This window comes from Culex quinquefasciatus, chromosome 3 (genome assembly GCF_015732765.1).
Source record: "Culex quinquefasciatus strain JHB chromosome 3, VPISU_Cqui_1.0_pri_paternal, whole genome shotgun sequence".
Classification (NCBI taxonomy): Eukaryota; Metazoa; Arthropoda; class Insecta; order Diptera; family Culicidae; genus Culex; species Culex quinquefasciatus.
In genome coordinates, this window is record NC_051863.1 from 6,775,297 (window position 1) to 6,787,984 (window position 12,688).

Consider the following 12,688-nt stretch of genomic DNA (forward strand, 5'->3'; position numbering starts at 1 on the left):
TAATTTTGGTAATTTTGGTAATTTTTGTCATTTTGGTCATTTTGGTCATTTTGGTCATTTTGATCGTTTTGGTCATTTTGGTAATTTTGGTAATTTTGGTCATTTTGGTCATTTTGGTCATTTTGGTCATTTTGGTCATTTTGGTCATTTTGGTCATTTTGGTCATTTTGGTCATTTTGGTCATTTTGGTCATTTTGGTCATTTTGGTCATTTTGGTCATTTTGGTCATTTTTGTCATTTTGGTCATTTTGGTCATTTTGGTCATTTTGGTCATTTTTGTCATTTTTGTCATTTTTGTCATTTTTGTCATTTTTGTCATTTTTGTCATTTTTGTCATTTTTGTCATTTTTGTCATTTTTGTCATTTTTGTCATTTATATCGTTTGTATCGTTTGTATCGTTTGTGTCGTTTGTGTCGTTTGTGTCGTTTGTGTCGTTTGTGTCGTTTTTGTTGTTTTTGTAGTTTTTGTCGCTTTTTTCGTTTCTGTCGTTTTTGTTGTTTTTAGCTCATTTTTCTTTTTTGTCGTTTTTGTCATTTTTGTCGTTTTTGTTAATTTTGTCGTTTTTTTTTCTTTTTTTCTATTTTTGCCGTTTTTGTCGTTAAATTTTTAGCTAGAAATTTATTTTATTTTTAATTTTCTGAATAATTTTTGCGTCTCTGTTTTTGATCTATTTCCATTCTGAAACGATTTAGAAGTTTCATCTTCTTGACGAAATTTCCCTTGATAAGCTGTCCAAATTCCCTGCATAGTTCACCGGAATCATTTCCATCACATCAAAAGCTGACTATTCCACGAAACTTAGCCTTTTGGCCGATACCGACTTGGCAACAACGGATCGTTTACCTGCCCGCATCCTTCCATTTCTGGAATGAAAAATGGTTTAGGTAATTAGTTCTACTTCCTGCATGGCAAAATGAAATTTGTTTGTTTTTCTGCTGACTCGACTTTTTTCTTGGCCCTCCGTAAGATGGACGAGTGCTTTATCTACTCTACGCAACCTAGAATGGTATAAAAAGGAAAGTGGCAGAGGGCTCGTTCATAAATTGCGTTGTTGAGGTTCAGATTTTTGTTTGTGTAATAAAATTACTCAAATTTTGTTTCAATTTAGCGAAACCTTTTGAAAATATTTTGAATTCCAGAATTCCCAGATGATCCCAAAAATTTGTGCCAAAAAAATGCTTCGAGAAAGGTCGTCGACTATCTTTCACCCTTTTCCCCGTATACTTTCATCCTCTCAGCTCAGCTCAGCTTGGTGAATAATAAAAACGACTCACTTTATGAGACGATAAATTTTGGGCCTTGCAGGACCGACCAGCAGCCCATATCATGATGGGTCCTCTCCGGTTGGGATACACGCGGGAAAGTGTTTCAGGATTACGCCCTAATGCGATGTGGGTGCATTAAAGCGATTGCGACCACTTTGGTATGTGTACTTTAAGCCGCTTTGGCATTTGAAGCGAAGGTATTCGCTGGGTTACGGTTGCTAATTCGTGTTGTATGCATTATCACCATTATCATCACACTTGTTGACACTCAACTCCCACAGACAAGCATACTAGAATGACCATGATAATACTAGCGCAATCTGGTGAGAATTTTTACAAACACAAACCATCATAAATATTTCAGACAGTAGCGTAAGAACAGTACCTAAGAAAAATGTTACAACAGCGCCACGCTGTTTAGTGCGGACCCAAATCGAACTAATCTACTTTCAAAATGACCGTTTTTAACAGGATTCACTCCAACGCGATTGTCCAATCCGTTTGTACCACATTAGGATTCAAATAACCCAAAGTCAAACAGTGCAACAATGTTCACTTCCCATCATGTCCAGTCAGCCAAACAATGAACATTCATTACCATCCCGCGGAATGTGCCAAGTGACAAGCTCTGTGCGCGCGCCATCTATATGCAGGTGACCCAAACGGAGAGGATCTATTTATAAGGTGCGACCCAGGTGGGTGTGTGTGCCAGTTCAATCTGCATCATCAGGTCCCTGCAAATGCAAATCCACCTCCAGAGTCCGGTCATCATCGCAGGCAGGCAGTTTTTGTCTCTCTTTTTTTATTTCGGTCGTTGTTGGTTTGGTTGAGCTGAAATATTCATCAGAAAATGGAAATTGCAAGCGGAGAAAACCCCTGGATGGAACTGACAGCGGAAAATGCAATCTGGGTGTATTTTTTTCAACTCTCGTTCTCTCCCACTCTTCATTTATGGTAATTCAATCCTTTCCAATCCGAATCAAATCTCGTTTGGCGGACGGAAACTCGCTTGGCCAGACCCCCGACCCGAGGCTTAATTTCTGTCGAGTGGAAACAGGTGGTACGTCGATGGCAGTTTATCACGGTTCAAAGTACGGGGATTTAGCGAGCTGAAAGGTTGAGCACCTTTTTGTTTAATGTTGTGAGAATTGTTAAGTGATTCGAACTTCAAACTTCAATGAGGAATATGAATTTTCGAAAATTATCCACAATGGGTTTAACAAATTAAAAAAAAATCCTCTGGATTTGTCAAACTTGTCAAATTTGTCAAAATTGTCAAAATTGTCAAAATTGTCAAAATTGTCAAAATTGTCAAAATTTTCAAAATTGTCAAAATTGTCAAAATTGTCAAAATTGTCAAAATTGTCACAATTGTCACAATTGTCAAAATTGTCAAAATTGTCAAAATTATCAAAATTGTCAAAATTGTCAAAATTGTCAAAATTGTCAAAATTGTCAAAATTGTCAAAATTGTCAAAATTGTCAAAATTGTCAAAATTGTCAAAATTGTCAAAATTGTCAAAATTGTTAAAAGTGTCAAAATTGTCAAAATTGTTAAAAGTGTCAAAATTGTCAAAATTGTCAAAATTGTCAAAATTGTCAAAATTGTCAAAATTGTCAAAATTGTCAAAATTGTCAAAATTGTCAAAATTGTCAAAATTGTCAAAATTGTCAAAATTGTCAAAATTGTCAAAATTGTCAAAATTGTCAAAATTGTCAAAATTGTCAAAATTGTCAAAATTGTCAAAATTGTCAAAATTGTCAAAATTGTCAAAATTGTCAAAATTGTCAAAATTGTCAAAATTGTCAAAATTGTCAAAATTGTCAAAATTGTCAAAATTGTCAAAATTGTCAAAATTGTCAAAATTGTCAAAATTGTCAAAATTGTCAAAATTGTCAAAATTGTCAAAATTGTCAAAATTTTCAAAATTTTCAAAATTGTCAAAATTGTCAAAATTGTCAAAATTGTCAAAATTGTCAAAATTGTCAAAATTGTCAAAATTTTCAAAATTGTCAAAATTGTCAAAATTGTCAAAATTGTCAAAATTGTCAAAATTGTCAAAATTGTCAAAATTGTCAAAATTGTCAAAATTGTCAAAATTGTCAAAATTGTCAAAATTGTCAAAATTGTCAAAATTGTCAAAATTGTCAAAATTGTCAAAATTGTCAAAATTGTCAAAATTATCAAAATTGTCAAAATTGTCAAAATTGTCAAAATTGTCAAAATTGTCAAAATTGTCAAAATTGTCAAAATTGTCAAAATTGTCAAAATTCTCAAAATTCTCAAAATTCTCAAAATTCTCAAAATTCTCAAAATTCTCAAAATTTTCAAAATTATCAAAATTGTCAAAATTGTCAAAATTGTCAAAATTATCAAAATGGTCAAAAGTGTCAAGCGTCAAAATTATCAAAATGGTCAAAAGTGTCAAAAGTTTCAAAATTGTCAAAATTTTCAAAATTGTCAAAATTGTCAAAATTGTCAAAATTGTTTGGTTGTAAAAATTGACAAAATTGTCAAAAGTGTCAAAAGTGTCAAAATTGTCAAAATTGACGAAACTGGCAAAAAACAATCAGTTTAAATAATATAAATTAGAACATAAATTGAGGACAGCTCTCCAAAATTCAAACAACTTGGACTCACCAGTGTTTTATTACACATGGCGAAATAACATAAAAATCAACGAACCATTAAGTGACTCCCAAATCGAGGCCATTGTTTGGGCGTATTTTTTTACATCTCTCAAATAAATAAAATTAATTGTCCTGCACAATAACGATGCTTTGTTTCACGCATCGTTTGTGCTCTACATCTGGCACTGAAAGATTTACAGCATAGCATTCAAATCGTTTTTTTTTTAATTGTTTTGCTTAACTGTTAGTATTTAAGTATTTTTTAATTTTTTTGAGTGATGATATTTCTGCTAATTACGCGAAAGGTCCGAAACAGCCTCCAACATTTTAAAAGCAAGTAAAATGAAAAAATAAGAATGATCTCTCATAACGGAATAAATTATTCCACATGCCTTGGCAAACGTCAGGAACAATGTTCTGCAAAAAAGAACATAAATGCACCGTAGTATAGAAACCCTAACAAAATTCTACTAAATGGCACGTCTGCTTCTGGCACATATCAAAGAAAAGTTTTCTTGAAAAATGCCCCCACATATGCTGGTGCTGCTACTGCTATATAAAGGACTTTTCTGAATGGGAAAATGATATATAATGGGAACAGGAATCTCAAGAGAGATTCGCTCCTCTTCCGACAGCAATTGTTTCCGAAAGGTCCACACACAAAAGTAGTTCCACAAAATGAAAGACAAACATGAATAACTTAGCAAAAGTATAGTTTCGTCAAAACAGATGCTTGATACCGGCACCCACGATGTCCATTAGCGATATTTTTATATCAGATAGATGGAAAAAAAACTTCTGTTGATATCCCAAAGGAAAAGCACCATCAAATGGCACTCGAAGTGATTCCATGGAATCGTACTGTATTTATCGTGCAACTGCACACTTGAATGAAGCGATTTTATGTGAGACATAAATTTTTAACGCGAAACTAAAACGTGCTTTCTGACGATGCTCGAGTATGGTTTATTACCTTTGAGTTTAGGTGGAAATCGACGTCCTCAGTAGGAAACTTCTTGGAAAAGTTGTGGAGTATTGTTTGAAAACTCTTTTTTCTCCCTACAACGCTGCATTTTTAATTCGTTCAGTTCCAACTAGAAGAAAAGAAGCTTGGGCATTCAAAACTCGATGATTTTGAGATAACATTAAGAGATTTTTGCACATGATTGTTAATCTTTTAAAATGAAATTACAAGATTGAGTTTCGCATCAAAATTGTTATTTTTCAAATCAAATGAGACACTAGGGTGTAATATGGTTGCATGGAAAAAAATAAAGTTGTCCAAATTTGGCTAGCACAGCAACTTTTTGGTTCCTTATAGGGTCCTTAACAACTCCCCAAAGTTTTGGAACGATTGGTTTAGTCCTCACTTTGCGCAAAGCGATTCAATTTTCCATACAAATTTGTATGGGAAAAATCATTTTTTTGAATTTTGATATTTAAAAAATCCACGTTTCACGCTATACTAAAAGCGGATTCATATTCGGATGCTCTGGAATGTGCTCTACTACTTTCCTAAAGAGAGTATGGTGCTAACTTGCTCCTATAAAAATATACAGCGTCCTAAAAACTCGTCTAAAACGTGATTTTGGATCAAAAAACACGTTTTAGACGAGTTTTGAACACGCTATATCTTTTTATAGGAGCAAGTTAGCACCATACTCTCTTCGGGAAAGTTGTAGAGCTCATTCCGGAGCATCCGGATATGAATCCGCTTTTAGTATAGCGTGAAACTTAGATTTTTTAAATATCAAAATTAAAAAAAAAAAGATTTTTCCCATACAAATTTGTATGGAAAATTGAATCGCTTTGCGCAAAGTGGGGACTAAACCAATCGTTCCCAAACTTTGGGGAGTTGTTTAGGACCCCGAAAGGAACTAAAATAATGCTGTGCTGGAAAATCGATTTTGATATTACACCCTAATGAGACACTTTTTAAATATTTGAAAGCATTGATTTTTTGGAGCACTGCTCAAATTTTAAATGTTCAGCCTGAATATTTTATTTAAAAATAAAAGCATGGGTCCTGATCCTCATCGTCAAACGCCTGGAGCACGCAACCATTCGCGAGCGAACACAACTCGCTAGCTGCCAGCGCCTTGGCCAACCGCTTCACACAGCGACACAAATGCTTCGTGTTTTTTTCTGCCAACTCCGTTCGTCGACCCGAATTACAAACGAACATGTTCAGAGAGGAGACTGGGCATGTTGGAAAATCGCTGACCATGTGTCTTTGATGTTGTGTTATCAACAAAATTGAAAGTATTTTTTATTACACTAATTTTAGGCAAATCAAAGTCGATCGCGAATTATTTTGAGTCATCTTTGAGCGACCCAACGCAATTAGGGACCTATAGGCTCTCTAAACGCAATCTGTCTCCTTGAGCAATTCGCTGTATGTACTACCGATGATTGAAGTGAGAGGGAGAGCAAAAGAGAGAGAGTTTTCAGTAGTGATTGGTGTGGAAGTGGCTGTCCGCTTTGTAAGCGGATGATTCTGGGTTCGATTCCCATCTGCTGCAACCTTCCATCGGATGAGGAAGTAAAATGTCGGTCCCGGCCTTGGTTGTTAGGCCGTTAAGTCATTCCAGGCGTAGGAGTCGTCTCCATGCCATAAGTACAAACAACACAACAAACCAAGCCTACTCCGGTGGAATCGCTGGCGGTGGTTGGACTCGCAATCCGAAGGTCGTCAGTTCAAACACTGGGGTGGAAGGTTCCTTGGAGTAAAAAGAGGTTTGGGTGCTCTCCCCATTCGAGCCTTCGGACTCCTAGGTTCGAGCAGAAACTTGCAATAGAGACCACAAAAGACCCGGGGGTCGTTAATGTGGATGGTTTGTTTTTTTTATGTGGAAGTGACAAACGGTAGGACCTACATCGGAGCAGTATTGCGTCGCGTTCAATTTGTGCTCGCGGGGAATGAGTCTTTTTGGAGCAATCAGAATCTTTGCATAAAAGTAATACAAAAACAAAATTATTTGAAAAATTGTAGTCATTAAAAAAAGTTTATTGTCATTAAACAAACAAAATTCGATAAAAAATTGTGTTTTTTTTTTTAATTTTATTTATTTTTACATTTGATCAGACCATTTCAAATATAAAAAAAGAAAATATCCCCCAACTCTGACTGATATCAAAAGAAAGAGGGCATCGATTCAAAAAAATAAACCCCAAATTTGTCGAATTCTAATTTAATGCAGAAAATCAAATTCTAAAATGTAAAACAAAAAATAACACAAATACTTTACACATTGCTACAATTATTGTCAAATATCTAAATGTCAATGAGCTCATATTTTTTTTAATTTTTAAGGTGTTCAATTGAATCAACAATACAAAAATAATCTTAAAACAATCGGCGAGAATCGACGCAGACTCATCCTTAATTAATTGCTTATTACAATCTAGAGTTTTTAGGTGTTTTATAAGCTATGGAATTACTTTTGCTTACTGAACCTCATGTACATCTAGGAATGATTTTTTGAAGCTGTTCATGAGAGCTTTTTTTTAATTTAGAATATTTATAAGTTCTCAAAACAACCACAAGATACATTTTTTTTGTCGTGATCGTATCACAAGATACATTTTTTTTTATTCTTAGTACTGGATATCAAACGAATCGATTTTTGTAGGTTTTTACTAGATTAGAGTTAGGCCGTTGCAAATATTTTTCAAAGTTGGATTGAATAATCAGGGGGCAAAACAAATATTTTTCAAATAACTTCAAAATTTTAATGAAAATTACAGTTTAATCAACTGAAAACCAGTTAAAATGCATTTTCCTGCGTTTACAAGCATATTTAGCATGTTTGAAGTCCTTTGAAAACATTTTAAATTTTCGTGAAAAACCAATTTACAGTCCGACGAAAATTTTTTTTTTTACGAAAAAAAAATATCCGTCGATACATCGATATTTTAAAAACTAATGATTGGAAAGCAACTGGGTGCGTATAAAATGCATTTCAAAACACTTCAGCCCCCTCCCCCTCTCCCCATCCACTTTGGTAAGATCCGAGGGACATAAACTTCAAAAAATATTTGCAACGGTCTTTACAGTGTAAAAAAAATTCAAATTTGTACAAAAGAATTTTGCGTCATTCATTTTAAATTCGGAAAATTGGATAAAAGAAAAATATTTTTTAAGATTTTTGGCTGTAAAATTGCTACACTTTTAAAAAATGAAAGGGGTTTTAAAAAGTCTGAACGGATTTTTTGGATCAGTTCATTTTAAGAAGCTAACATTGCCAGGATAATTTTCGTTAATAACCTTAAAATTTACTGTTAAAAAAAGAATCTTTATTATGCAAAAACTATTGATATCAAATTGTTTTTTTTTTTTTTTTTTTGAAAGATTAAACATCATTCAAAAACTGTTTAATTCAATTCCTTAAATTTGTTTCATGATTTATTCTCAGAAACATGTACTGCTGTAAGTCACAATGTTTTTTTTTATGAAAGAAAATGTCATATTCAAATTTATATTTAAATTTCGGATTTACTGTGATAGCAAGATTGTTTCCAATTTCAGAAAAAAATGTAATTATTCAATTCAAATTGATCTTTTAACATAGTTTTTTTCCTAAAGTTCAAGTTTTTGTTTTTTTTTTTCAGAAAATTTTGTTTCTGCATAAACAGCTTTTGACAATTTCAGCAACTTCAGAATGAGACTCAAGTGTCCACCCTGGCGCGGGACCACACTTGTTCGGCAAAATGTTGCCTCTTTTTAATGCCAGTACGTAGTGCCACCCACGCACAACCAGCAACATGCTGGCGACAGAGACTGCACGATGAGCAACGATGACGTAATCAAGGTTACGGGAAGTTGTGGCGTTGGCGGTGGTGCGGCCGAAAATTCGAATTTCCTTCAAATTTTCCGTCCACTTTATCGTCGAGAGGGGGGGGGGGTTGAGCGGTCCATTTTATCTTCTTAAGAATTTTCTTTTTTTTTGTGGAAGCTCGCCAAGGGCGTCAATAAAAGCTTAGTCAATGATTAGTGTATTAACGTGGATGAAATTATTTCCCTTCTTTGAATTTCAATAATGATACCACATTAATGTGTACATTCAACAGAATATTAGAGCTAGGACATTACTTTTTGGTCTAGACTGTTGCTGTTGCGCTCGATGATCTCGCTGGTGGTGTTGGTGTTACGGATATCCCTTCCGAGTGTGGTGCAAGTTCCTCTCACCAAACGGTGCTCACGGCAAAGCTCACACGTTCAACACCTGAACCACACACGAGGTGACAATTTTGATGGAAAATCTTCTCAAGTTTCAGCTTTTTTTTTTCTTTCTTCAATTCACTTATTACGGCTTGGAAAACCTTTTGCCTTTTCAACCTTCGATCCAACTTCCACTGTAGGTCACGTGAAACGACTTCCCCCTTCGACACAGATCACCATCGGAAATTTTTCACTCCCAAAAACCTTTGTGTAACTTGTATGTGCGTTGAATCAACAGACCAACCCCAAAAAGGTTTCCACTTTGCAAGATTTCTTCTTTTAAACTATTTGCACTGCACCCATCAACCAACATTCAACAATCGCCAGCTTCACCACCAACCCGTTGGAAGATTTCCAATGATCTGTTGAACTTCGAAGCGCATTTCCTCCACCGCGAAAAAAACACACACTCTTTTCAGCAGCACTTGCTCAGAACCCAACGAACGGCGCCATTTTCCTCACCAGACTGCCCTGAAGAAGGAGAAAATTTTGTGAATGGTGTGGTTCTAAGAATCACTACCACCCAAAAACCATCCACCCACCCACCCCCTTTTCGAAAACCTCGAGGATGCTCACCTCAAAGGTCCTTTTGAAACAAACTCTCTCTCTCTCTCTCTCTTTTGCTCTTTGAACTGAACGAACTTACGACCAACAAACTCGACGCACGTCCACCCGCGGACGAATCCTCCGATGGAATGAAAAGTCGTCCTTTCGACGAGTTTCCACCAACCCACCAAGTAAAAGCGTGAAAGCATCAGGTGAGAGAGGATGGAAAAGCTCTCAAGTTGGTCGTTGTGAGTGGGGGAGAAAATCGTGTCACACTCACGCCGTGCTGTGTTGTGGGTGGGTGGATGGTTTTGTGTGTGTGTGTTGGTGATGGTGGTTTGGAGCATAACATGTTTACACCAATACTTTAACAGGGGAAAACTTGAATGAGCTTTTGGATGGTGAATCACAGGGTGATTGTAAAGAAAATATGGAGGCGCATGGTTTTTATCAACACTATAAAATTATTGTCATTCAAATTATATCGGTAAATTGGGTCCTAAAATGATGCTTAAATTTGTGATATTGTTGGTCATAACTAAGGCTACCAACTGTACGGATTTTTTCCTTGCCATACGGATTTTCGAACCTCTTCGCGGATTTTTAACAGGCCGGAATTTTTGTAGGGAGTTTTACGCATAATACGGATTTGTACGGAATTTTAACAACTTTTTAATCATTTAATTGTTTTTTGATTTGGTCGAAGCTTTTGTTAACTAGAAATTTTTATTTTTCTGTAAGTTTGATTTAAAAAGGTAGAGTTTTCCGGAGTTTCCTCAATTCAATCTTGTTTATCAATAATTCTAGAGTTTTTTAACTTTTGTCTTTCATATGTTGATAGGACCTTTTAAATACAACTCTAGAATTGTTCTTTTAGAAATTCCTTACTAAATATATTTATAAATTTCCAAAAGCTTTCCAAGACTTGTGAAAACATTTGAACATTTGAATTAACAAATCAAATGAACATTTGAATTAACAAATCTGACATTTCGTAAACTTTTAAACGTTTAACAAAAATAAAATGAAGGACATAATGATTTGATTCGAATCACGGTTTATTTTATGAATACTTTAAAACGTGGAAGTCATAAGCACTCTGATAGCATTTTGTGAAATTTGTTAGCTGTAAAAACGACACAATTTAATATTTTTAATTCTCAAATTTATTAAATTTAATTTATCTAAATAATTCATTGCCAGTTTTTGTTACGGTAAAGTGTACGGATTTTTGCTCAGCAAGAGTTGGTAGCCTTAGTCATACCGATAAAGCTTATTTTTCTGAGTACAATGACCCTTTGTATGGCCGCAAAATCCTTAAAATTGATTTTTATTATTTTTTACAAAATTAACTTCGCAGCCCTTCTTGACAAAAAGCATCGTACAGCCAGGGATGGTATTTACTCGTTTCCTCGCCGATGGCGAGGGCTTTTAGATATCGTCCCTCGCTCAAATCATCAAATTTTTGGCGTTCTCTCAAAACTGCATCAAGAGAGCGAAGCGAAAACGACGCCGATGAAATAGCGAGCAACGAACAAACCGATGCATAAGACGGAAAAAAATCTCTCACACAGCCAGTCCCCTCGCTCAAAAACAAGAGAAAGAGCAACCGTGAAATTCTCTCGCCCGTAAGCCCTGTTGAAATGAGTTCATTTATGTGCGTGAGCTCCAGTGTATGTATACAGCAATTTCGTGTGCGTGCCTCTCCGGTTGAAACGATAGTTCCATCGGAGCGAGCGAGAGGGTATTTCTCGTCGATGTGATGGGCTTTCGATATTCGCGATAGCAAGCCGACCATCACTCGGCTGCGAAAGAGAAGAGAAATTTTAAGAGACGAGGAACGCACCGAAATATACATCAATCATAGTGCGATGGTGATGGTTTACCTACCCTGCGTACAGCTCATTCTAAGAGGACCAACGTTGATCCAACGTAACATGTTGTATTGTGATTTTTTTTTGCTTGAAAATAAAAAAAAGTGATCAGAAATGGTTTTAAATCGTAGATTTTACCATTGTACATAAATATTGGCATAGGGCTAAAACCCTATTGGATGGAAATAGTCATAAATCTGCCAAACTTACGAGAGTTTTCCCCTGTGTTGTGTTTGAAAAATGAAAAAAATACAAAATATTTTTAAGAAAAGAAACGGGTTTGTTTGAATGGAACATGAAATAATCATTTAAAAAGCATGCTGTCGATTTCAGAAAAAAAAAACAGAAAACGTGGAATAGGGTCCTAAAGCCCTATAGCAGTCCAATCAACTTTAAACTATTTGAAATGCAGTTTCCTACATTTATGATCATGTTTAGCATGCGTGGGCTCGTTGAGTGTTTTTTTAATGATTCTATTAAAATAATTTTCAAAAATTTAATCAACATTTGATATTATTTCTTGTTTACAAAAAAATATTTTCATAATTGAAAATATCTTAATAGGTAGTGTAAGCGTTTGAATGTGAATTAAATCCAGGATTTTGAAGAAAGTCACTTTTTATTTTACGAAATTGGATATATCTCTGATTATATTGAACCAAAATTGATAATTTTTTATGGAAATTGTTCAGAAAACTGTTCTCTACAATGTGATTTATTCGAAAATGTTTTAAAATTATATGGCAGAGGATTAAAAAAATAATTTTGGGAACCTTTTGGATAATAAATAGCTTTTAAATTAAATACTCTCAGTTTAGCAGTGTTTTATGCTCGAATTTGTATCCAGGCAATCTGTTGCTGTATTTTAATAACAAATTGTAAAAATAAAAGATTTTTATCCGGTCGTATTAAGGTTTCCAGCTATCTCTGCTTATATTGAACCAAAATTGATACTTTTTTATGGAAATTGTTCAGAAAACTGTTCTCTACAATGTGATTTATTCGAAAATGTTTTAAAATTATATGGCAGAGGATTAAAAAAATAATTTTGGGAACTTTTTGGATAATAAATAGCTTTTTAATTAAATACTCTCAGTTAGCAGTGTTTTATGCTCGAATTTGTATCCAGGCAATCTGTTGCTGTATTTTA

The 12,688-nt window shown here is 34.7% G+C and overlaps 1 protein-coding gene across 3 annotated transcripts in view; it reads right to left on the reverse strand.

Moving 5' to 3' along the window:
- Positions 1 to 9,848, reverse strand: part of LOC6032202 (cationic amino acid transporter 2) — a 62,992-nt gene extending 53,144 nt beyond the window's left edge. Inside the window, exons 1-2 of one of the 3 annotated variants that reach the window (XM_038263408.1) lie at positions 9,765 to 9,848; positions 8,990 to 9,589 (exon numbers count right to left, since the gene is read on the reverse strand). The gene's annotated coding sequence lies outside the window, so the exon portion shown is untranslated. Of the gene's footprint in view, positions 1 to 8,989; positions 9,590 to 9,694 lie in introns of all 3 variants that reach the window. The other 2 variants (XM_038263406.1, XM_038263407.1) reach the window with 2 other exon arrangements.
- Positions 9,849 to 12,688: the final 2,840 nt, after the last annotated feature.